Source organism: Microtus ochrogaster (assembly GCF_000317375.1).
Source record: "Microtus ochrogaster isolate Prairie Vole_2 chromosome 14 unlocalized genomic scaffold, MicOch1.0 chr14_random_3, whole genome shotgun sequence".
NCBI lineage: Eukaryota > Metazoa > Chordata > Mammalia > Rodentia > Cricetidae > Microtus > Microtus ochrogaster.
The window spans coordinates 11,027,320-11,051,419 of NW_004949098.1; the positions used below are offsets into that span (position 1 = coordinate 11,027,320).

Consider the following 24,100-nt stretch of genomic DNA (forward strand, 5'->3'; position numbering starts at 1 on the left):
CAGGGGAGCGGGGTCCGGGCCCGACGGACGCGTCCGGTGTCCTGGAGACCGCGGTCGAGCGGCGGTCCCGCTTGAGGGCCGCCGGCGGGAAGGCGCTGCGGCTCGGGCAGCCCTCGCTGACTGGAGCTCGCCCGGCCTCGCGGTAGGCCTCGGCGCGTCCCTGGGCTCGGGTAAGCCAAGTTCCCGGGGCGGATCCAGCCTGTCCGCGACGAGCAAACTCCCTGCTCCGTCACCCGGTCGGAGCGGAACTCGCTCCCGGCCTGCCCCGGGCCCTCGCCCGCGTGCGCTACCCACTGCAGCAGCCTTACGGTCGGGGGGCGTTTGGACTTCCGCGCTGCCCCGTGAAACACGCTAGGGTTCTGTGGCTGCGAATCAGGCCACTCAGGTCTCGGCCCCACGGCACAAAGGCACGAGTGTTGGAAGGCCGACGGATGGGCGATGAACTGGTGAAAAATAAGTTAACTTGAATTTACTACCATATGGTTTTTTTAGGAAGGGGGAGGGGGCTGTGTGCTCTTTGTTTCACTTCAGCAGGTTTTACTTTAAAAAGTAGTCACCCGACTTGATGAAAAGTTTATTTCACTACGGTTAATGGAAGCTTGTAGAAGTGACTTGAAAGTACGGTGTCCTTTAGATTCTCAAGTCCTGGGGAGGTGTTTGGGAGTGGAGAAAGTTTGTGGAGGATTGTAGGGTGTGCTTTACCGAGGGAAGGGCTTTCTTAGGAAAATACAGACCGAGGATTTCCTAGGTTGTAAAACTCTGATTAACATATATTTAGTGTGTGTTTCAGAATTTGCATTCCTAATGGCAAGATTGAGATTAACTCTGAACATTTTGTGTTCACGGATTCTGTATTTAAAAAAAGGGAAGTCTTCTTGGCTCATTTTTGATTACTAACTGTTCAAGTGTTGGGGTAGCAGGGTAATTATTTTAGCCCCAGTCAGAAACAGAGAAATATTTGGAACTCTACCTGTTAACCCATTTTGTATGCTTAATGGGAATATGTTTCTTATCGCTGCAGTTTGAAAAAAGTTGTAATTAAGATCAATAATCAATTCCATTTGGAGATGTTAAGGTTAGCCTTAAATGGCAGCAGTAGGGGTATTGACCACTTTCAAGACAAAATGAAGGTTAGCATTGGCTGCAGGCTCTAACTCAGGAACTAGATTAAAATAACAGAATCCCAGTCTAGGGAGATGGGTCTCTGAGATCTTTGCCCCTCACCTTAAGGAAGCATCTAGATCCAGAATATTCTTAATGAGCAATAGCCTGGAAAAAAGAGTCCTTTACCCCCAGATAGTGTACTAGAGTCATTAAAATGGCTTAGGTAGATATAATATCCTTCAATAAAAGACACACTGCAATTTAAGCCTGCCTTTCCCAATTTGGGCCTGGAAAAGGTGCTTTTATAACACCTGTGTTGCCTTTTAGTTACTTGACATCTTGAAACTTGCAACACCTTTTTTGGCAACTTAATGCCAGATGTTTCCTAAATGGATGTTGAGGATATTGTACAGTGTTTAACACGTGATTTTATATTTCTATAATATATTAATTAAATTTATTTCTTTATTTACTTGAGCCAGGGTCTCACTAAGTAACCCTGGCTGGCCTGGCCATGAATAATGCTTGCCTCTGCCTCCCAAGGACTGTGGTTAAAGTTATATACCAACAGACAGTTGTAGTCTAAAGGTCTTTAGTCTTTGGCCTAATGCAGGAATGGTAGTTTTTTGAGAGATTTCTCTGTTTTGTATATTTCAGGCAGTAATTATTTTCATCAAGAAGGATTTGATATATCAGCAAATGGAGGTTATAATCCCAGGTTTTCACTTATATTTCTCTTCTCAGCTTTGAAAAAGCTGTTTGTTTTGTTCTAGCCTGCTTTGTTTGTTTATTTTTCCAAGGCAGGGTTTCTCTGTGTAGCCCTGGCTGTTCTGGAACTTGCTTTGTAGACCAGGTTGGCCTCAAACTCAGAGATCTGCCTGACTCTGCCTCCTGGGTGCTGGGATTAAAGGTGTGCGTCACACTGTCTGGCCTCAGCTTTGTTTTTGAGACAGGATCATGGTACCAATTTTTTGTTGACCTGAATTTACTATGTGCATTAGACTGACCTCACACTCAAAACCACTCCCTCTGTCTGTCTCCCTCCTGTGCTACTATACCTAGCCTAGCATTTTTTAGTGGTCTGGTTTTTGAGCTCTTTAATCAATCTGCCCTCCAAATTCTCTGCAGTTTTTTTCCTCAGGAGTGTGACCCAGAACTAATGTAGTCTAGTACAGGGCAGAGCCGCGCTGTCTCTATTGCTCTTGTCTTCTTGCTTCTCCAGGCTTCTGTGCACAAGGAGCTTGCTACTTTGTCTTCTCTCTGCTCTAACCAATGGCTCTGTAGTATACAGATGATGATGTTTTGGACGACACAGCTCCAAGATGAACACCTGTCAAGAACGAGCACTGGATTGCTCTAAGAAAAATGGATACAGCCAAGGACAGCAAGAAACGGTCTAGGCCAGTGTTAGCATACTTTCTCCAAAGTGAAGGCCCAGGTAGAAAACACTGTTTGTAGGCTGAGCCAGCTATAAGATCTGTCACTTCCACAGTGGTCATTTGAAAACCAGCTAATCAAGTGCTTGTGGCCATCTTCCAATTAAAACCTTATTTATGGACACTGACATTAGAATTTCATATAATTTTCATGTGTCATGAAATATGATTCTTTGAAACCCTGCCACCACCACCACCACCATTTAAAAACCTAAAAGCCATTCTTAGCTAGTACAGCCAGTCAAGAACTGGTGATGGCCACAATTCATCCAAGTATTGGAGTTTGCCTGACTCTGCCCTTCATAGAGGTTTAGAGTTAGGCAGCCTGGAACTGTAGTGAGACTGTACCCTTGATATGCCAGTTTTTCCACTGGGCCTTGAGCAAGTGCGGGATTGAGCCAGCTCCAGCACCTCGTGAGGCAGTACCACAGAGATGGGAGAAAGGAATGTGTCTGTGGAGGTAGCAGTGCCCCACGACAGAGACGTTCCTATTTGCTATGTGACTTTACTGAAGAGAATTGCAAGGCCTTTTTTCATTTCGTTTTGAAATGTGTTTGTTATGTTAGCAGACACTTCCCAGGTCCCAGCACCCAGTCACTGTATGTTCTTTATGTCAACAATCTCTAGTTCCATTTCTTACACACCAAACCCAGTCATTTTCTGTTTTCTCTGTTTAGCTTTTAAAATGTCTCTACTAGGGCTGTAGCTCTTTTGTGGAGTACATGCTGCTGTTGTGTTCTCCTGCTTCTTGTTCTTTTTGAGATAGGGCCTTAGGTGTCTCTGGCTGGCTTTGACAATGCTGTGACCAAGAGTGACCTTGAGCTCTTGATTTCTTCCTTCCACTTGCCTGCTCACGATTAATGGAGCGTTAGGACTTGAACTCAGAGCTTCAGACTGCTGGGTAAGCATTGACCAGCTAAGCTCCATCCCTGGCTTTGCAGTTCTTGGTTAACCTGCATCATAAAGCTCTGGATTCACCACCAAAAAACAAAATAAAAGCCAGCTATCGTGTCACCTGGCTCTTAGCTCTAGTAGCTTGTCCGATAAGGCTGGAGGAGCCTTTGAGCCTAGGAATTTAATGCCAGCCAGTTCTGTCAAGAGACAACAAAACATTAAGGCTTGTGCTTGTATTTCCAGCACCCTGTCAGGAAGCTGAGGCAGGGTTTAGAAGTCCAGGCCATCCCGTGTCACACACACTATCTTAATGTCATGTTTTGGTAAACAGCATATTTGAAATGTATGCTAGTAAGAGTTTATAAAAGTCAGGAAATAGCTTTGTAAACAAAAACCTGTCAGATTACTCAGCTCATTAGCTCAGTTATGAGTGTTGTAGTTGAGTGTGTGGACTAACAGATAGCTCTAAATCCTTGGCCTGTTTGGTTACTGTGTAAATGCACTGCTAGGTACCAAGGAATGTGGGGAATAAGGAAACAGCCTTTCCCTTTAAGCTTGGTAGGAGAGGTGGTTTGTAGACAGTTTCCCAAGTGAGCACTGCGTGAGGTGGGCCCGAAGAAAGGCAATAAGCAAGTGGATGTCAACTGCTTCCCAACTTTGCTCCTGCCTCTTCGGCCCAGTTTTCATTTATTTCGTGTACATGAGTGAGGGTGTGTGTGTGTGTGTGTGTGTGTGAGAGAGAGAGAGAGCGAGAGAGAGCGCGCGAGTGTGTTGGGCCAGCTTTAGAACTGAGTTCTCCCTTTCTACTGTATAGATCCTGGGCTCACACTCTGCTCACCGTGCTCAGGTGGCAGGTGCCTTTACTTCCTGACACATCTTGCCCTGTTTGCCCAATTTTAAAGAGGGAACTTATTTTGATTTTAATATCTTGAGTGTTTTTTTTTTTCTCTTCTGTTTTTTTTGCGGGGGGATGGGGCAAGGGACAGGGTCTCTTGTTGCACAGGCTGTCCTTGAACTCCTGTTCTTCTACCTCAAGTTTTGGGATTACAGGTGTGTTCGTTACTATATGTACCCACTTTCAAATACTTTTAAAGTTTGTTCTCTGATACTGTTTATTAAAAAGATGTTGTGTGTATTTCTTTGTTCAGGAAGTGGGGTGGCACATACCCCAGTGTACCTGTGGTGGTCAGAGCACAACTCGCAGAAATGGGTTCTCCTTCACCTTCCCAGGAGTCCCGGGCTTCGCACTCAGATTGTCGGGTTTGGTACAAGCATTTTACTTAGCCTTGCTACTGGCAGCCTGGCTACTGTGAAGTTTTCTGAGACAGGATCTCATGCAGTCTTTGTTTCCACCTCCTAAGGCTGAGATGACAGGCATGTACCATGATGCTGTGTTTATGCAGTGCTGGGGATCAAACATGGACCCTCATGTATGCTAGACCAGCAGTCTACCAATAGAGCTACAAACCCAGCCCTTTCCTGTGCTGCTTTTGGCAAGAGGTAAAATTGTTAGAGGAGTGAAGTAGAAAGAAATCTATTCCTTATATTTATTAATTTTCTTGGTTGTTTTGCAGTGCTAAGGATGAAACCTAGAGCCTCCTGCATTCTGCATTCAAAACAAGGGAATTACCACCTCAGCCCTTCTTATTCTGTCCCAGGCAGGCCTTGAACATGTGATCCTCCTTCTTCACCATCCATTGTAGCTGGGGTTGCAGGCCTGTGCCGCAAGGCTGTCTTTTTCTGGCTTCTAATCCACCAGCTTTTTGAAGATTTTTATTTGTGTAATGACAATGAATATAGATAGGACAGGTGACAAATTGTTACTTGTTTCTCAGAAACACCTAATACTGTTAGCTTCCGCAGTATGGAGCACAGACTGTAGGGACGTCAGTCAAGTTAGTATCAGTTTATGTCATGTTTGTGCAGCACTGGGGATTGAACCCGGGACTTGAACACATGCTGTAAGGGCTCTGCTGTGGACAACAGCCCTGGCCCTCAGCTTTGGTTTTCTGAGACAGGATCACCTGTTGCTCTAACTGGGCTCAATCAAACTTGATTTGTAACTGAGGTTGACCTTGAACTCCTGATCTTCCTGCCTCTGCCTCCCAAGTGCTGGGAGTTTGTGCCATTATACCTAGCAACTTTTTTATTGGCAAAAATTATATATTAACTTTTTATCATGTACAACATGTTTAAATGTGTGTGCTGTAGAGTGTTACAACTTTTAGAAAGTTGTGCTCATTTGTATATTTTTATTTTCAAAAAATAAAACTAAATAGCACTAAACACATATAAAGACATAGAGTGAATTGAAATATTGTTTTTTCAGAATTTGATTTTTTTTTTCAGAATTCTCAAGCCACACTTGATAATTGGCATGCAGTTTTATTTTTCACTGAAAAGATGTGTGCCATCGTGTCTTGGTTTTGTTCAAAGATCGTGATAGGCTGGGCGGTGGTGGCATATGCACGCCTTTAATCCCAGCACTTGGGAGGCAGAGGCAGGTGGATCTCTGTGAGTTTGAGGCCAGCCTGGTCTACAAGAGCTAGTTCCAGGACAGGCTCCAAAGCTACAGACACTTGAGTTCTAATAAACCATAGATTGTATTTACTTTTGACTTTCGCTTCTTTTTTTGCCTTGTGTCTGGCCTAGAACTCATTTTGTAGCCAAGGTTAACCTTGAACTTGTGATCCTCCTGCCTTTTTTCTGAGAGTTGCAATTGTGGGCATAAGCCATCAAGCTCAGCTTCTTTTTCTGTAAACAATAGATAAGAACATAAATTTGTGAGAAAACACATTGTATTTTAATTTCTAAGTTCTTCATATGAAGTTCAACTTGAAAGTTGAACTTGTTCAAATTGTTCTAAAATAGTACTTTCTTCTCCCCCCTCCCCCCTTTGTTTGTTTGTTTTGTTTTTAAGAGACGGGTTTCTCTGTGTAACTTTGGAGCTGTCTTGGAACTCATCTAGTAGACTAGGCTGGCTTTGAACTCACAGAGATCCACCTACCTGTGCCTTCCAAGTTCTGGGATTAAAGGTGCGCGCCACCATTGCCTGGCGTGCTTTCTTGTTTTCATTCTTGGAATTTTACATTGCTTGACATTAGGCTGTGTGTGCACTCAGAAGGCTGAAGCAGACAGATCAGGCAATTTCTGGCCAACTTAAGCTACGGGAGACCCTGTTTGAAAAAAAAAGCATAAGAACCATAACCAAACAATTAGCAATAATTTTGTAATTAGAAGCTTTGTCATAGTACAAACTTAGGAACTTTTTGATCAAGTACATCCATCCATTTGGCTTACATCCTTGTAGAAAGAAGCCTGTGTTTATGAAATGTGACTTCATTTTCATAGCATCTGCTTTATAGTATCTGTTGTGTGCCTGAAGCTACCATATTGGTTTGGTTTGGTTTAGTTGGTTGGTTGGTTTTTCGCAATAGGGCTTCTCTGTATAACAGTCTTGACTGTTATGAAACTTGCTTTGTAGACCAGGCTAGCCTTGCACCTGGCTCTGCCTCCCTGAGTGGTGGGTTTAAAGGCATTCTTCAATGCCCCCACTCCCACCCTGCCATTGTACCTTTTTAAAAATTTTCTATACACTGTCTTTTGCCTGCATGCATGTCTGTGTAGTACATACGTAAGCCAGAAGAGGACAGTGTGTCCCCTGGAACTGGAGTTACAGGTGCTGTCATGTGGGTGATAGGAATCAAACCGAGGTGTCCCTCTTTTTTTAAATTGTTGTTAACCTTTTAATCACCGACTGTCTGAATCAACAGCTGCAACACCGCCTCTATCAGAAGCGGTTACTCTTTCAAAGCTACGAAGGGAACTTAAGATTCGAGGTTTGAGGTGGAATTCTGCTCAGAGAGACTGAATAGCAAGAAGCTCCCTTCTTCTCGCCTCTCCAGAAGCCCTCAAGCCCTCCTACTCGCCTTACCCTCCTTAAAAATCCTTCTCCACCTGGCTCCTCCCTACCACTTCCTGTCAGCTACTGCTGATGCAGCCTCCTGACTGCACGTGAATTTTATTTAATCAAACACATCTTTGCAGCATTAAACAAATGTACCAGAACATAAATAAAAGCAACACACTTTAAAATAATAGTCTACAGCACCTAGATCTTCTGGAAGAGTAGCCAGTGTTTTTAACCACTGAACCATTTTATTTATTTTTCCCATGTTGTTTCTAAACAGTTTGATGTGGCCCAGACTGACCTCAAACAAACTGTGTTGTCAAGGCTAGCCTTGAACCCCTGACCCTTCTACCTCTACCTCCTGAGTGCTGGGATTTCAGGTGGGTGCTACCATGTTTAAGTATACAGAGTTCAGTGTAGTAGGAGGAGCGGGCCGTGTTCTACAGCCCAGCTAGCTTACACCTAAAATAACCACATAGAAATTGTATTAATTAAATTATTGCCTGGCCCATTATATCTAGCCTCTTCTTGGCCAACATCCTGATCTAACCCATTTCTACCAATCTGTGTAACGCCATGAGATCGTAGCTTACCAGGAAAGATTCTAACCAGCGTCAGTCTCAGGCAGGAGATTCATGGCGTCTGCCACACTGCCCTTCTTCCTCCCAACATTCAGTTCTCTTTTCCACACCTACCTAAGCTCTGCCCTATCAAAAGGGCAAGGCAGGTTCTTTATTCAACCAATGAAAGCAACACAAATACAGAAGGCCCTCTTACACCGGTTCAGCAGTTTTTAAATGTGTCCATTGCTATGTTTTGGCCACGTACAGTACATATTGGAGCGGTAGAATAAAGCAGACAGTTTCCAAGGCTTAGGTTGTACCTAAGAAAAATTACTTGGGAAGGACATGAATGGTCAAAAAGCACAGGGTACTCTTGGGATTGTGAAGACAGGAGAGGACACCAGACAGGTATTGGCATGGGAGAGAGCGTGGCTATGTAACTTGGCAATGATTATGGTTATATAACTGCAACAACAGAAGACCACCACCAGCCTGGTGCAGTGTCCTGAGACGCAGACAGCAGGCAGCTCAGTGTCTGGTGCGCTTAGAAAGAGGTGACTTGCTTTGCGCGATGTCCTGTGGTGCCATCCCTAAGTGGTTTGTGGCCCTCCCAGTGCCTCTTGGTGGTGGTGGGGGGCTACAGCCTAGAGAATTGTTTTCAGTTTGGCAAAATAGAGCTTGGTGCAACCCTCAGTAATGCAAAATTGTCTCATCTTGTCTTTGGCTATGGTGCCCACCAGTGGTCCCAACAGACTTTCCCAGAGGTCACAGAATGTGGGGAGAAAGTATGGATGGATATGGACTCTCGAAATTTATCCTACCACTAGAGAGGGATAGCCTGAAATGACAAGGTGGGTCAGGTATGTCACTTTGGGCTAGGAGGAACAGCGACTGAGTTTTTCACATTTGGCCTAATTAGGTTTGCACATTATTTTCCACTGAATTGTGTGGGTGCATGGGTGTGTGGGTGTTTCTTTACATCTTACACTGAGCTGGCGTGAACTGTACCCTTTTTTAATAGCCGAAGGATTTTCATTTAGAAAATCACTTTTTTTGTCTGTTAACTTTTTGGTTTGGTTTGGTTTAGAGACACCATCTCTCTTTGTAGCCCATGCTGGTCTGGAACTAACTGTGGATGATGGCTCAGGCAGCTTCAGGGTCACAGTTAGTCCTCTTGCCTCAGCCTTCGAATTGCTGGAGTTACAGTCATGAGCCATTGGGCTTGACTGAGAATCTTTTTCAAGTGCTAAGTTCAGACTAGGGAGCGGGTTTAGTGGATAAAGTACCTGCTAATAAGCATGCATGCGACCTATATTTGGGTCCCCAATACCCACTAAAAGCCTGTAACTTACCTTTTGGTTATGACTTGTTTATTGTTCCTTTAAAGACCGATATGATGCCATCTCTACCTGGGAAGCTAAGGAACCCTCCAGAAGCATCTCCAGATACTCCACACGCCATGTGTACTTTTGGGCCTCCCCTCCCTTTGCTAGGTGGAATAGTATTACCCTTGAGCTGTACTACCACCAGTGCCTGGCTCCCGAGAGCTCCCTGTGAGTTACTATTAGATTTGTTAGAGTTTATCTAAAATAACCAAGACTCCTTAAAAACAACCTCTCCTGTTTTTCCTTGGGGATGCCTATTAACTAACAGGAAAGGGGAATTGTGGTAAAGAGGACCAGGAACTTTCTTAGAGGAGGAATGAACAAACTACATAGAGCAAAAACAGTCGAGGGGAGCGGAGTCCTGGGGCCTGGCCTGGGCTGGCACTGGGTTACATTTTGTTTCCTCTGCTTCTGGTTTCAGGTTAACTCTGCACTAGTTGTACTATGTATCTGAATTTGCTAGTCCTTTTAGTTGTTTCTTCGGTGATTATTTATGGAGCACCTACCCTGGTGCCACTCAAAGGCATCCAGTGCTTGCCACAACTTGTATGTGGGTCCTTGCTAGAAGATAGTACTATTCAGTGGGTCTGAAACTCATGTTTGGACAGTAAATGCTTTCCTAGTGGGCTCTCTTCAGTGTGCTGGAATTAATCTTGAAGTTTATATTTTATGACAAGGTAGTTAAACCATGTAAGTATTTTAATATTTTGTCAACAGTTGCATGAGCCTTCCTCCTTTAAGTTTATTTTCATTTACATTTCTAGTCTGATTCTGCCCAGCAGTTCATTTCTTTCCTTTCCAGTATTAAACTGTGGTGCATTCTGAGGTCTCGGTGCACATCTGCATATGTGAAAGTATGTTAGATTATTTCTCATAGGTTTGTAATTATTGTTGATGTTCTCACTAAGGTGAGAAAAGAGCTCAAGGGATTAAATGTTTAATTTTCTGTTGAAAGCACTTAGTTTTTGCATTATAGGCTTTGTACAGTCCTGTTGCTTATGTAACTCACAACTGCTGGGCTGAGCAGCTAGACCCTACTTCTGACCTTCTTGGTCCACCAGTGTCCCCCCCCCCCCCATGCCTGGCAGTGCTGCAGTTGGGATGCTCTCTGAGGAGCTAAGGACATTGAAGGAAAGCAGACATGCACTGTGTAAGGGTTGATGTGGACCTGTCTTTTTTTTCTGGCTTGATGGTGGAAAGGAAGCAGGTGGTCTTCATGTTCAGATACCCAGCTGATCAGCTGGCCTTTCCAGGTTCTGATAGTTTTTCATATGATGTTTGTGTGGCTATAGTTAGGAATAGACATAGTAGTGGCACAGGTCAGAAGAGGGATTGGTTGATACATATATATCTCTGTTGATAACCTAAGCTGGCTTCAAATTTAGCAGCAATTCTCTTGCCTCAACTTCCCAAGTGCTGGAATTATATTTGTATGATGTCACATGTGTATTTAAATTATTCTCTGGTAGCTACATTTAAATGAGATGCTATTAATTTTAATAAGTTAATAATACCCTAATATTATAATATGCTTCTCCCTCTACATCAAAATTATGTAATATTTTTGTTTCGCGTTTGTTTTAAGACCTGATTTTAGGGGGTGAAGAGAGGATGGCTCAACAGTTACAATAGACTCCATGGGGGCACCAAGTAGGCATGTGGTGCACGTGTATACACGCAGACAAAACACGTACACAAAATAAGAATAAATCTTTAGCTGGTGGTAGTGGCCCATGCCTTTAATCCCGGTGCTAGGGGAGCATAGGCAGGTATCTCTGTTAGTTCAAGGGCAGCCTAGCATACAGAGTGAATTCCAGGACAGCCAGGACTGTTACACTGAGAACACACACTGAGAAACACTGTCTCAAAAAAACAAAATAAGTAAGTAAATAAATCTTTAAACCAAAGACCCCAGTTTCATATCTTTCAGGCTGGTCTCAAATTCATTGGTAGCCAAAAATGACCTTGAACTCCAGATCCTCCTTCATCCCCATCCCAAATTTGTGAGTGCTTGTTTCATCACATCTTGATTTAAAATTATTATTAATATTATTAATTATTATTAAAAAATTATTAACTAATTATTTATTGGTTTGGTTTGTTAGTACAGCTGGAAAATTGAACTCAGGACTTTGTGCAGTCCAGGCAAATATTCCACTACTGAACGACATCTCCAGCCGTTAATGATATATTAACATTTGTTTATTAAGTCTTAAATCTGATGGGCATTTTATGTATCGTGTTTTATTGCTACTTTTTCATCAGCAGTACTACATCTCAGCGGAGTTCACCTGTAGATTCGTGCAGAGATTTGCGAGTTCGTTGACTCTTCATCCTATCCATAAGTGTACTTTTGCAGATTGCCTTCTGTCATTGGGCCATTTAGTAACATTCTGGATTTTTCTTTTTTTATTAAAAATGTTTTTAACCTGCATTATCAAGCATAGCCATCTTGGCAGTAGAAACCTACATTCTAAACAGCAACTAAATCTTTGTGCGTTTCTTGAGGCAGTCTTACTGTGAGCCTCTGCTGGCCTTGAATTCGCTGGTTCCTCCAACCCAACTCTAAGGGATATGGGCAGGAGCCATCTTGTTGTTTTGTTTTAATTATAATCCATTTGATCACCTAAGGTCGGAAGGGTAAGTAGTTTGGAGTGAATGTTGATGTGTTGGTGGAGTTTTAATGCGTCTGCTCTGAGCGTGTATAGCTGTGAAAGTTGTGCTACTCAGGACAAGTTCCAAGGTTCAGAGGGCTCCGAGTTGTGTCTGATGGAGGCTGAGTTTTCAGACCTTAGATTGGGGTGACCTCTCTAGGTTTGGTAATTTATTGCCAATTTCTTTTTTTTTTTTCTTTTTCTTTTTTTAAAGACAGAGTTTCTATATAATCCTGGCTGCTGTGGAACTATGTATAAACCAAGTTACCCCAAACTCAGAGAGATCCACCTGTCCTTGGCTCCCAAGTACTGAGCCTAGAGCCTCCTTGCCCACCTGGCTGCAGATACTACATTATAAAGAGATCTGATCTCAAGTAGCTGTCCAGTTGGGTTTTGTGTTTGTTTGTTTAAAAAAAAAAAGACTTGCTTGCTGTCAACCACGGACCCTGCCTATACCTGTGCTCAGGTAGAGCTCACTAGAGCACTGTGACAGATAGCTCTGGTGCTTATCTGGATGGCAGAGGACCATCCTCTCCTTTCACCACAGGGCTGCTGGGGATTGAACTCAGGCCATCCTCCTTGGTGGCTAGTGCCTTAACACTGGGCCATCCCACTGCTCCTCATCTGTTAGAAACTTGATGTTTTCTGCCTTTGTTTCACTGAAGAAACAGTTCTGCCAAGTGGCTGGTATTTCCCAGGTTCCTCCTTTTCAGTTCTGCCCCATCAGGTGACTGGAGCATCCTGTATTTACTACATTTGTTTTCAGTAGTGTAAGATACTACAAGTGTAGTTAGGTGATTTTTTGTTTTAGTGTTTCTTTTCATTTACTGCCTCACCCTTTAGCTAGGTACTCTTATGTTTTTGTTTTTGAGATAAGGTTTCTCTGTGTAGCCCTGGCTATCCTGGAACTCCACCTGTAGAACAAGCTAGGCTGGAACTCACAGAGAGCGATCTGTGTGAGGGTGTCAGATCTCTTGGAACTGGAGTTGCAGACAATTGTAAGCTGCCATGTGGGTGCTGGGAATTGAACCCTCATCCTCTGGAAGAGCAGCCGCCAGTGCCCTTAACAACTGAGCCATTGCTCAGTTGTGATTCAAGTACTACCAGTATGGGCATCACTAACTGGGCATGTCATCTAAAAAGTGCACCCCCAGGAATCATGAAATTAAGCTTGGGGTAGTGGTGGTGGCGCACGCCTTTAATCCCAGCACTTGGGAAGCAGAGGCAGGCTGATCTGCGTAGTTTGAGGCCAGCCTGGTCTACATAGTCATTTCCAAGACAGCCACAGCTATATAGATAGACCCTGTCTCTTCTTCCTCCTACCCCCGCCACCAAGTAATCATGCTATTAAATTAAATAAAAACAAAAAAAAACCCTAAGAAACACAAAAAAGCCACCCACCTACCTTAGTGATTTTCTGTGGGGTTGGATTCGCACTATCTGGGGCAGTTGTAGCCCTAAAATGCAAGGTGGATGCTTGGTTGTAAAATTTGCTGAAAAGTTAGATTTTTGACTCTGCCTAGATTTGTCTACTAGAGGAGAATTTGTAGAATGGGCCCAGTCTGTATTTTAACAAGTTTCTGCTTGGACCAAAAATGGACCGAAGTATTTAAATGGAGCATGATTATTGCTGGTGACAGACACACATGGTCCTGGGATCATTTGCCAACTAAAAATAAAGCCGTTGGCCCTGGTCTTATTCTTTTTGCATCACTGTTGTATTGTCACCTGAGAAGGGGAGAAAGGTGTAGCTCACCACTGTCTGTTCACCCATGCTGCGAGTAGTTATTGACTTCATGTTTGGTGTCAGTCTGTTCTGAACAAAACAGAAGAGGATCATCTTATCCCCATAACGTTCAGACTGTGTTAGAAGTTCATAGGCCAAATGAGCCCATTCTGGTTTTGGGGGTTTTTTTTGGGGTTTTGGGGGGGGATTTTTCGAGACAGGGTTTCTCCATATCTTTTTTTGGTTCCTGTCCTGGAACTAGCTCTTGTAGCCCAGGCTGACCTCAAACTCACAGAGATCCGCCTGCCTCTGCCTCCCAAGTACTGGGCACCATGGCCCAGCCCCATTCTGGTTTTGTAAAGTTTTATTGGAAAACAGTCACATCTGGCCATTATATGTTATCTCAGCTGCATTTGTACCATAATAGCACAGTTGAGTAGTTCTGTCGACCACTGGAGAGATTTACTATCTGGTTCTTGTGTGTGTGTGTGTGTGTGTGTGTGTGTGTGTGTGTGTGTGTGTGTGTGTGTGTGTGTGTGTGTGTTTCAAGACAGGGTTTCTCTGTAGCTTTGGAGCCTGTCCTGGAACTAGCTCTCATTTTAAGTCTGATTTTTTTCTTTCTTTTTTTTTTTTTTTTACTCAGCCCCAGTGTGTCTTATACTTAGCTGGGTTTTTTTTTTTTTTCTCCTAGAAGGTAGAAGGATTGGTGGAAGTTAAATGTTGAGCCCTGAGCCTAGAATTGGGTTGTCTTCCAAGATCTCCCGAGTAAATTGGGAGCATGGGGACCATGAGAGAGAGTTGAAGGGGAGGGGAGAGGCAGGGAGGAGAGCAGAGAAAAATGTAGTGCTCAATAAAATAAAACTCTCTAACCCTAAGTCAAGAAGGAATAGAGCCACTTCTATGGGCTCCACAATTGTTGAGATAGATAATTGTGGTTTTGATTGGCATTTTATTTATTGCTAATAATTTGTAGTATTTTTCTTGTATCTTTTGGCCATTTGTATATGCTCTTTTGAAAAATAGCTACTTATGACATTTGCTTACTTTAAATTAATTTTTTTCCTCTTCTATGTAGTTTATGTCTTTGTATATTCTTGTTTTTAAGTCATTGTTTCGTGTCTGGTTTAAGAATGTTAAATGCATTTTCAGCTTATCTCTATATTCTGTGTTTACCTTGCTGTGATAAAGTTATTTTAGCTTGAAAAAAATTGGATTGTCTTCATTAACTTTCAATGAGGAAACAAACATATTTTTACATTGTGAGTCAGTAGTCATGGAATCACATGCATTGGTCTGTCCCAAGCAAGAGTTTTGCAAAGTAGCACTTACTGTCCCTTTGAAAAATGTGTAGTTTTCTTCCTTCTGTTTCATTGAAAGGAAAAATACTGTTGTGACCTTCTAGATTGATTTCCCATTCTACTCAGGATGTATCTTACCAGTTGAGAACCTGCCCTCTGCTGTCCAGTCCCAAGCATTGGGTCCTCAGGTTGAGGCTCTGGTGATGGGCATCAAGTCACAGAGGAAGTGTTTACACTAGAGGGGCCGGTGGGATGGCAGAAGCAGGAAGGGCCACAGATGGAAAAGAAGATGGCTGGAGACTGACTGGGATAATGAAAAGTGTCAAAGCTAACTGACTACAAACTCCATAGCTTTGGCGATAGACTAAGGTGTTGTTCATTAGAGAATGTATTTCCCAAAGGGTGTCATTTCAGTTCAAGACACAAAGAAATTCTGTGGTTGTTTTTTGTTCGTTTTGTTTTTCGAGACAAGGTTTCTCTGTGTAGCTCTGGCTGTCCTGGAACTCACTCTGTAGGCCAGGCTGGCCTCAGAGATATCCTCTTCCTCTACCTTCTGAGTGTTGGGATCAAAGGCTTGTGCCACATCCCCACCCCTGCTTGAAATTCTGTGTTTTTATAGGAAGAGTTGGCTATAGAAAGGAGATAGCTGGCCAGTGAGACCAGTGTCTCAGTAAGTAGGAGTGAAGCGTATTACAGACATCATGGACTTGCCTAAGGTTCCAAAGGTCCGTTATTCAGACTTGCAGTTCTCTTCTGTAAAGAGGGATGGTCATGGGAGCCTCTCTGATGATATGCTGATGTAAGGTCTGTGAGTTCGAGAGCACAGCAGGAATGAAAGGTGGCTCTGTCTTTATCATGGGAGAAATGGAGGTGGGAACAAGGTGGATAAAAGTGCAGGATTCCAGTTGCCACTTAAGGACACTTTTGTCCCAAAAGTTTTAAGTAAACCACACATGTTGACACACAGCTGTAATCCCAGCAGTCAGGAAGATTGAGGCGGAGTATTGAGAGTTCCAAGTCAGCCTGGGCTGATATAAAAACTAAACAGACAGGGTCCAATGAAAAGTGGCAAGTATTAGAAAGATTCGTGTGGTAGCAGGAGAGGGATTGATTGGAGCCTTTGACAAGGAGACTGCTTAAAGGCTTTTTGCTAAAATGAGCTTGAAATAAAAAGGCCTGATTTATCAGCGGCAGCAGGAACAAAAAGAAAAAAGGTGACAGGATTGAGTCTCATTGTAAGAGTGGAAGAGACAAACACAGGGTGCTGGAAGAACAGCAGATTCTTCTAGCAAATTGGGAACATAAGGACGGGGGGAAAACCATGTTCAGCTTTTGACATTTTGAATTAAAGGTGGTAGTGGTCTGGACATCTGGTAGGAATCAGAGGTTGGGAAATCCACACATTGCTCAGAGAAGAGACATCAGGACTGGAGGTTAGCATTTTATAAGCTTCTTCACCAAAGCCTAGGGATTGGCACTTTCTCAGGAAGAAAGCACAGGAATAGAGAAGGAATTTCGTATTTAACAGCAAGGGACAGAGGACTCAAGGTACTCAAGGACAAAGGGGTTAACTTAGAAGCTGACTTATATGGCAGCACCTCTCCTTCAAGTATTGGTTGGTGGACTTGCCCGTTTTCTTTGTCCAGGTTCTTGGCAGTGGAGATGGCAGACAGGAAGGGAAGAAACTGAAAATCATCAAGTATCTGTTCGGCCTGAGTATTTCACATGTGTTGACCCATTTAATTGTCATGTCAGTCACAATTTTATACCTATTTTTATTACAATTTTATTTGTGTGTGTGTGTGTGCATGCACATGCATGTGTGCACACATGCATGGCACAGTACATATATGGAGTGAAAACCTGCACTCATGCAAAATTAAATCAATAAAGTCAAAATAACACAGTGTTAGTAATAATTCTAAGCTGAAGGCTTCTTTGTCCTCAGTCACATGAATAAGAAATGCTTTTAAAAAATAGCCAGAATTTTGGACCAAATTTTATCAGAAACTGAAGCCGATGTCCGTTTCTGTTTAATTTGGAGGTCAGCAAACTTCTGTGTTTGGGCAGATGTGCATTTGGCTTTGTGGGCCACAGAGTCTAGTTTATGGCTGCCCCACTCTGTGGCTGTGTAATGAAAGCAACCACCGATGATACAGAAGCAGATGAACACGCCTGTGATAGCCAGTTAATCTTAGGGCACTGAAATTTGAATTTCGTGTAATTTCCAAGCTCGTTAAATACTACAGTTATTTAATCTAGCCTGTCTTGTGAGTTGAACCCGAAGGCTGGAAATGGTAAGCAAGCCCTCTGTCACACCCATAGCCATAAATATTATTTTTAAAGCTTCCTAGTCATTTAAAAATATAAATACCATTGTTAACGGGCCAAATGAAAACAGATGTCAGGCCACATTTGGTCCGCAGGCTGAAGTTTGATGATCCTTGCTTCCTTATGTCTGTGAGTTGTTAGGTCTCAAACTCTGTCAGACAGCTGAGGTGCCTATTAACATCAAAGCTGATGCTGGCTGCCAGGTTCTCCCTGTATCCCTCAGTCCTTACCTGTTACAGGGTCTTCTTGGCTGGCATATCCCCAACCCCTACCCTAAACTTCTCCAGCCCATGGATTGGGCCGAGCTGACCTTCCCCCAGATGCTTTTCCTATATAACCTGGCCATTTTGGCTACACCGCCCCCCCTTTTGGGGGGGGGCATTTTTGATGCTGTCTCAGGTTCCTCTCTGTTTCTCTCCCCTCCTGCCTCTGCTCACGTGGCCCAGCTCAGTTGGCTGGTCATGTTCACCCTGAACTCTCCAGATGCCTCTGTGTCTGGCTATGCTCACCCTCATATCTACTGTTCTTTACTTTATATCTACAATAAACCTTCTCCACCATGCCTGGAGCAGTCATGTCCTCTTTTTATTTTTTTTTCATTCATGAATGTTTGGCAAGATTATATGGATAATAACCTCATATATCCCTGGTGCCCATGGAGCTCAGAAGAGGGTGTCAGAATCCCTGGAATTGGGAGTAATGACTGGTTGTGTGAGCTGCCATGGGGGTACTAGGAACCAAGCCTGGGTCCTCTCTGAGAGCATTGAGCACTCTTAACTAGTGTACCAACTCTCCAGCCCCCACCCACTACTGTTGCAAGGAACCACTTGTTCATCCCTGCCTCCCAGAACCGAAATAATCACACAGAAACTGTATTAATTAAATCACTGCTTGACCCATTAGCTCTATGTCTATTTCAGGCAGCATGTCCATGGTATCTCCCTGACTCCGCCCTGCTTTCTCCCAGCATTCAGTCCAGTCCTCTCCACTTACCTAAGTTCTGCCCTATCAACAGGCCAAGGCAGTTTCTTTATTCATTTATGATAACCACAGCACACAGAGGGGACTTCCACATCACACTACTTTTTCTAAGACAAAGTTTTGTTAGGTATTCCAGAACTTGAGGTCCTCCTGCCTCCCTAGTGTTGGAATTATGGCAGAAACCACCATGCCTGCTGTCTTTGCTCACTGTGGAAATATGCTTGCTAGCTAGGCTTTGGGGGGCTCCAGCCTTCTAAGATAAGTAATGCTGAGTAGCAGGGATCGACAGCTCAGGTCTAACATAGAGGAGAGAAAAGATAGGCCCTCTAAGTTTCGTGATGAGTGTCTGAGGGCATCCCATAAAGAATAATAGCTGTTAGATAAACAGGTATGGAGCTGGGGAGGGCAAATAGATGAATGGGTTTGGTAATTGATTAGGCATGAGGCTTCTGGACGGAATTGAAAGTTGGGGTTTCTAGCTTGAGTTAAATGCATAAGCGCATGATTGAAGGTAGGAGCAGTGAACACTGAAGAGGAGAGTGAGCCCGTTTAGCTTTGTCTGCAGCAGTAGATCTGCCCACCCAGGGTGGCAGACCTTGTGGAGTGAGAAGACAGAGACTGTCACTAAGCTCTGGGGAATTCTCAAGACTGAAGGTTCAGGACAGTGACGAAAAGAACCTGGAGAGAGCTTGGTTCTGAGTAAGGAAGGTGGGTTTTGTCCACTTGACACAAGCTAGAGTCATTTGGGAAAAAGGAGCATCAATTGAGAAGATGCCCCCAATGGGGTGGTCTGTAGGCAAGCTTGTGAGGCATTTCCTTGATTAATGATTGGTATGGAAGGGCCTGGCTAAGTAGACACAGTGCCACCCCTGGGTGGGTAGTTTTGTGTGGTATAAGATTGGTCTTTTATTGTTGTCCTTTGGTTTATTGTGGCCCAGTTTTTTAGACCTTTTATTTAGGTGGCAAGGGGTCTCTGTTGAAGGCCATGCAGAGCCGTACAGGCTGAGCTATGGGAATTAGTTTATTTCAGTCATTTTCTGTGGTAAAATCAAAGGTAGAGTAATGGACGATTTGGTTTTATAGGAAAACAGTTGTTGCTGCAGCCTCTGTCTCTCCCTTTGCCACCCCTCCTTCCAGCTGTGGTTCAGAAGGGCTGAGTCACCACCAGTTAGTGACCAAGTAAGGCCTAGAATTCAGATCTCATGACTCAACTCTAGACCATATTCTTCTTCCATGCTGCTGGCATGAGAGACCAGAAATCCCAGCAGGAGCTCTTGCCAGTTCATAGATGCACGTAGGGAAGGCTACCACAGTGGTTAGAGCTTTCCCCTCTCATGACTGAAGTTTTTGCTCAGTTCTGAATAGTGAAGTTCTGAGACTTGAATGAGCTTCACGTCCCAGTTTGACCACTGACTGTGATGTAGGGCAAGTTACTTAGGTCTCTGTACATCATTTAGTGAAATGGGTATAATTCTTAGCAGCCTTGGCATGATCGTATGTGGTGGTTATTGTAGATGAAATTAACAGCCCTGGTTGTTGTGGAACTAGCTCTGTAGATCAGGCTGGCCTCGAACTCAGAGATCCACCTGCCTCTGCCACCCAAGTGCTGGGACTAAATAAAAGGTGTGTGCCACTACCACCTGGCTGTACAACACATTTTAAGATGTATGTACATTTATGGAATGGCTCATAGAGCTAATAACTATATATAGTACTGCTTTACATATTTTTGTGGTTCACAACACACTAAATGTCTTATTTGAGGCAAACTGGAATGGAATGTTTTGTTAGTAATAGAATCAGAAATTACACAATAAAATTTACACAACATAGACTTGCTAAACTTACAGATAGCTAATTATCAGGTATAAAGAACCCAAGATACAATATAATACGGTTTCATGGAAGGTTACAAATAGTGTGTGAGCTGTGACTACACTACACTGAGTTTTAAATTAAAGATAAATGTACAAATGCATTATATAGAGGAATGGTTAAAAAACTATCTTTTTACCATTGAGCAGTCAGATTATTGTACTAGAACGTGATGGTATGACTACTACCTGGAACCAAGCAAGTGTAAAAACAGTTCATTGACAAAAAACAGTACCTTTTATTTCAGCTCTCTTTGTATCATCAATGGTTAACAGCATTTCCATTGCACTTTGAGCTTCATCAAATAGCTTTTTTTCACCTTCTAGCCAAAGGATATCTACAGATACAAATATAAGTAAAATTGTTTGACTTTCCCCTGGGAATCCACACTTGGGTATGTCTTACTTTCCGCAAACCTTGGAGAAGTTGACACCCATAATCTAGGTGTATCTTACTTTGTTTTGAATGCCTCTTTTTCTCATGTCCCTCTGTCTACTTAACTTTTAATATAAATACCTTTATTAGGGTACTATATTTTATGTATTATTAGTATCTTCGTGTGCCAGAGGACACCTTTAAGGAATAGCTTTTCTTCTTCCCCTTTGGGATCTGACAGGTTGCTAATCTTACATAGCAAGTGCTTTCATCCAGAACCATTTTGCTGGCTCCTTCAGACAGTCCTGCTAAGCCTGGCTGATCTAGAGCTCTACTAGAATGGTCTGGCCTTGAGTTTGTACTTGTGTGTCCCACCACACCTTGATACACTTCCTTTCCCAAGATAGTGCTCCTGGAGGGCCCAGAGGTGGTGGTACAGGCCTTTAATCATAGCATTTGAGAGGCAGAGGCAGTTGGATCTCTGAGTTCAAGACCAGTTTGATCTACAGTAAGTTCCAAGACAACCATGGCTACACAGAGAAACCCTGTTGGAGAGGGGACAAGCATTATCTTGTTCCTGTCCCTAAGAGGTTTGCATTCTAATGGTCAGGAGTACAAGACACACTCCAGGGTGTACCTGTGGGAGTTGTGAATGGGTCTCTTCAGTCTGGTATGTAGAATAGAAGCAGATAAGGCTCTCTAGGCCAGGGAGCATGAGGAGACAAGGATGGAGAAGAACAGTTACGCTAAGGAAGTATGGTGGTGAGGCGCACCAGGCCTATACTAGGCTTGCACATTAATTAAATCAGTGGCTTTTTCCATTGAATTCAGAAATGCTTTGTTAGAACATCACTGTAGACCTTGTCTTTCCCTTCATTGTATATGATTTAAAGACTTCCTCATGGACGTGAGAGATGTGTTTGGATATTGAAGGAAGAAGTCTTTACTGGTTGAGTAGTTCAGTGTTGATTCTTTAAAACCTAGAGACAAGAGAGGACTACTTGAAGTGACTGTTACTTCTCTCTATTGTGGGTTTTTTAGTGTTTTATGTTTTTGATAAAGGGTTTCACTGTGTAGCCCTAGCTAGCCTGGAACTCAACCCAGTCGCTCAGAGACTGTTCCTCTTGCTTTCCTAGGTTTTTAGATGTGTACTGCTCCACATTTTAATTGACAAATTAACTTATATTTAATACATTATTTTTCCCCCTCAAGACAGGGTTTCTCTTGGCCATCCTGGAACTATTCACTATAGACCAGGCTGGCCTCAGACTCACAGAGATCCCACTGACCTGCAATATATTCTTTGCTGTATTCCACGTCTTTAGCCGTAGCATTTTTTTCCTTTTTTGGTGGTGAGGGCTTGGCAGTGCTAGGTTAGAGAAGCTGATAGACTTGTTGGTCAAATTCCAGGCCTGGGGTATGAACTTGACATACACACCCAGATCTTTTGCTAGGGCAAGTCTATGTATGTTGTAGTGGATGTGTGTCTGGTGTGGGTGTCATTCCTCAGATAACTTAATTTTGGAGAATTTTTCACTGAACCTGGACCTCACCAATTTGCCTAGAGTGGCTGGCCAACAATTCTTTGAGGTAATATGTGTGTGTGTTGTTGTTATTTTGTTTTGTGATCTTTGGCTTGGTTTGGTTTTGAGTGTCTGTCAGATTGGCCTCCCAGCTGGCTGCAGTCCTCTTGCTGCTTCTTCCCAAGTGCTTGGCATTACAGGGGTGAGGCACTACTTCTTACTAAATGATTTCTTTGCTAGTGTTACACACATTTGGGCTTGTATTTTACCTATTCTTTCATCCTCCATAATTCTTTAAATGGTACCTGATTTCAGAGGCTTATTTCTGGGAAGGATATTATATAGGTCCTGAATATTCTATGATACTTCTTATATCACATTGAGAGATCCATAATGTCTGGTTGCCTGAATGGGTCAGATGGCACGCTGCCCTCCTCTGGTGGTCACCTATGTGAACCTCTTGGAGCCATTCTTTCATAGTGATAGTTGGGTTTCTTAATCATTTTTCTGTAATAAATTTTCTGGAATTTTTCTATAAATAAATCTTACTCTCATTAAAAAAAATAATGAAAAACTATACCATAAAAGTAAAAATGATGTTGTATAAAGTCATTCTGGGCTAGAGAGGTGGCTCAGCTGTTAAAAGCACTTCTTGCTCTTCAGGGTACCTGAGTTCCCAGCACTCCTGTGATGCAGCTTGTGTCTGTAATTGCAACTCCAGGGGATCCAGCTCCCTCTTGCTTCTGTAGGCACCCAAACACAGAGACACAGGCATAAAAACAATGTAGTTCATGATATTAATGCTCAGGGGCTGGGGTGTATTCAGAAGTAGAAAGAATACTTGCCAAACATTCAAGAGGCCCTGGGTTTGATCCTCAGTTCCCTCTACAAATACCCCAGGAGTATGTGCTCTGAAATAAATAAGCATTCTATTAGCAGTCATGAGCTACAGCAGTTGCTGTCGGCATTGTTTGTATTGACCAACTCAAGGTATCACGTTCCAAAATGTTGGATTGCTGGTGTTTTCGGTGTTAAAACATGCAGAAGTACTTAGTAGCTGCATGTAAAATGGAGTTAGTTACTTATTTTTTAAAAATTACAGTTTTTTCCCTTTTGGTACATTTGGAAGTACATGTGACAGGTGGAGAAAGTTCAGTTGTCATCTCATAGCAGGTATTAGACTGCCTGGCAGGCACTTCCAAATAAATACTAAAGCAAGAAACACTGTGCCAGCCATGCTTCCATAGCACCTGCTAGGAGCAAGTACCACCTACATCAGTAACCACTGTCAAGTGCACAAAGTAAGATAGGAAATAGAGTGACTTTATAAACAAACATTTGAGAAGAGCTTAAAAAAATCTATTTGGTACTATTATTTTATACCTTAAAATCTTAAGAGACTCCTTAATTTTTTAATTACGTATATATGGGGGGATTTTTCGCTTTGTTTACCAAGTGGCACACGTGGAGGTTAAAGGACAATATGCAGAAGTTGGTTCTCCTACTATATGGGTTCCATGTATCCTCACCTACCGAGCCATCGCTAGTGTGTGTGTGTGTGTGTGCGCACACACACGCATGCATGCAGTAGCACACATGTGAAGATTAGAGAGCAGCTTGCATGTGTTGTAACTCATGCTGATGGGCTTGACTGCGGCTCCTTTGCTTGCTGAGCTATCTCACCAGATCCCAGCTTTTATTTTTGGTATTTCTTTCTTGGTGTGCGCTTGTTTGTGTGTGTATATACGCATGCACATGTGCATGGCACGTGAGTAAAGGTCAGAATACAGCGTTCTAGGGTCCATTCCCTGTTTTTATCAAGTGGCTCTGGAGATGAAATTCAGGTCAGGACTAACAAGTCCCTTACCTGCTGAGCAACTTTGCCAGTTCTGGATTTTGTTGTTTGCTCTGATTTTTGAGACAGATGTTCATGTAGCCAAGACTGGCCTAGAACCCCGTTTTTTTTGTTGTTTTGTTTTGTTTTTTGGTTTTTCGAGACAGGGTTTCTCTGTGGCTTTGGAGCCTGTCCTGGAACTAGCTCTGTA

The 24,100-nt window shown here is 43.1% G+C and overlaps 1 protein-coding gene across 1 annotated transcript in view; it reads left to right on the forward strand.

The window, feature by feature from the left end:
• Positions 1-76: 76 nt before the first annotated feature.
• The window catches only part of Kcmf1 (potassium channel modulatory factor 1), a 63,879-nt gene continuing 39,855 nt past the window's right edge, over positions 77-24,100 (forward strand). The window contains exon 1 of the mRNA XM_026787993.1: positions 77-170. The gene's annotated coding sequence lies outside the window, so the exon portion shown is untranslated. The remainder of the gene's footprint in view (positions 171-24,100) is intronic.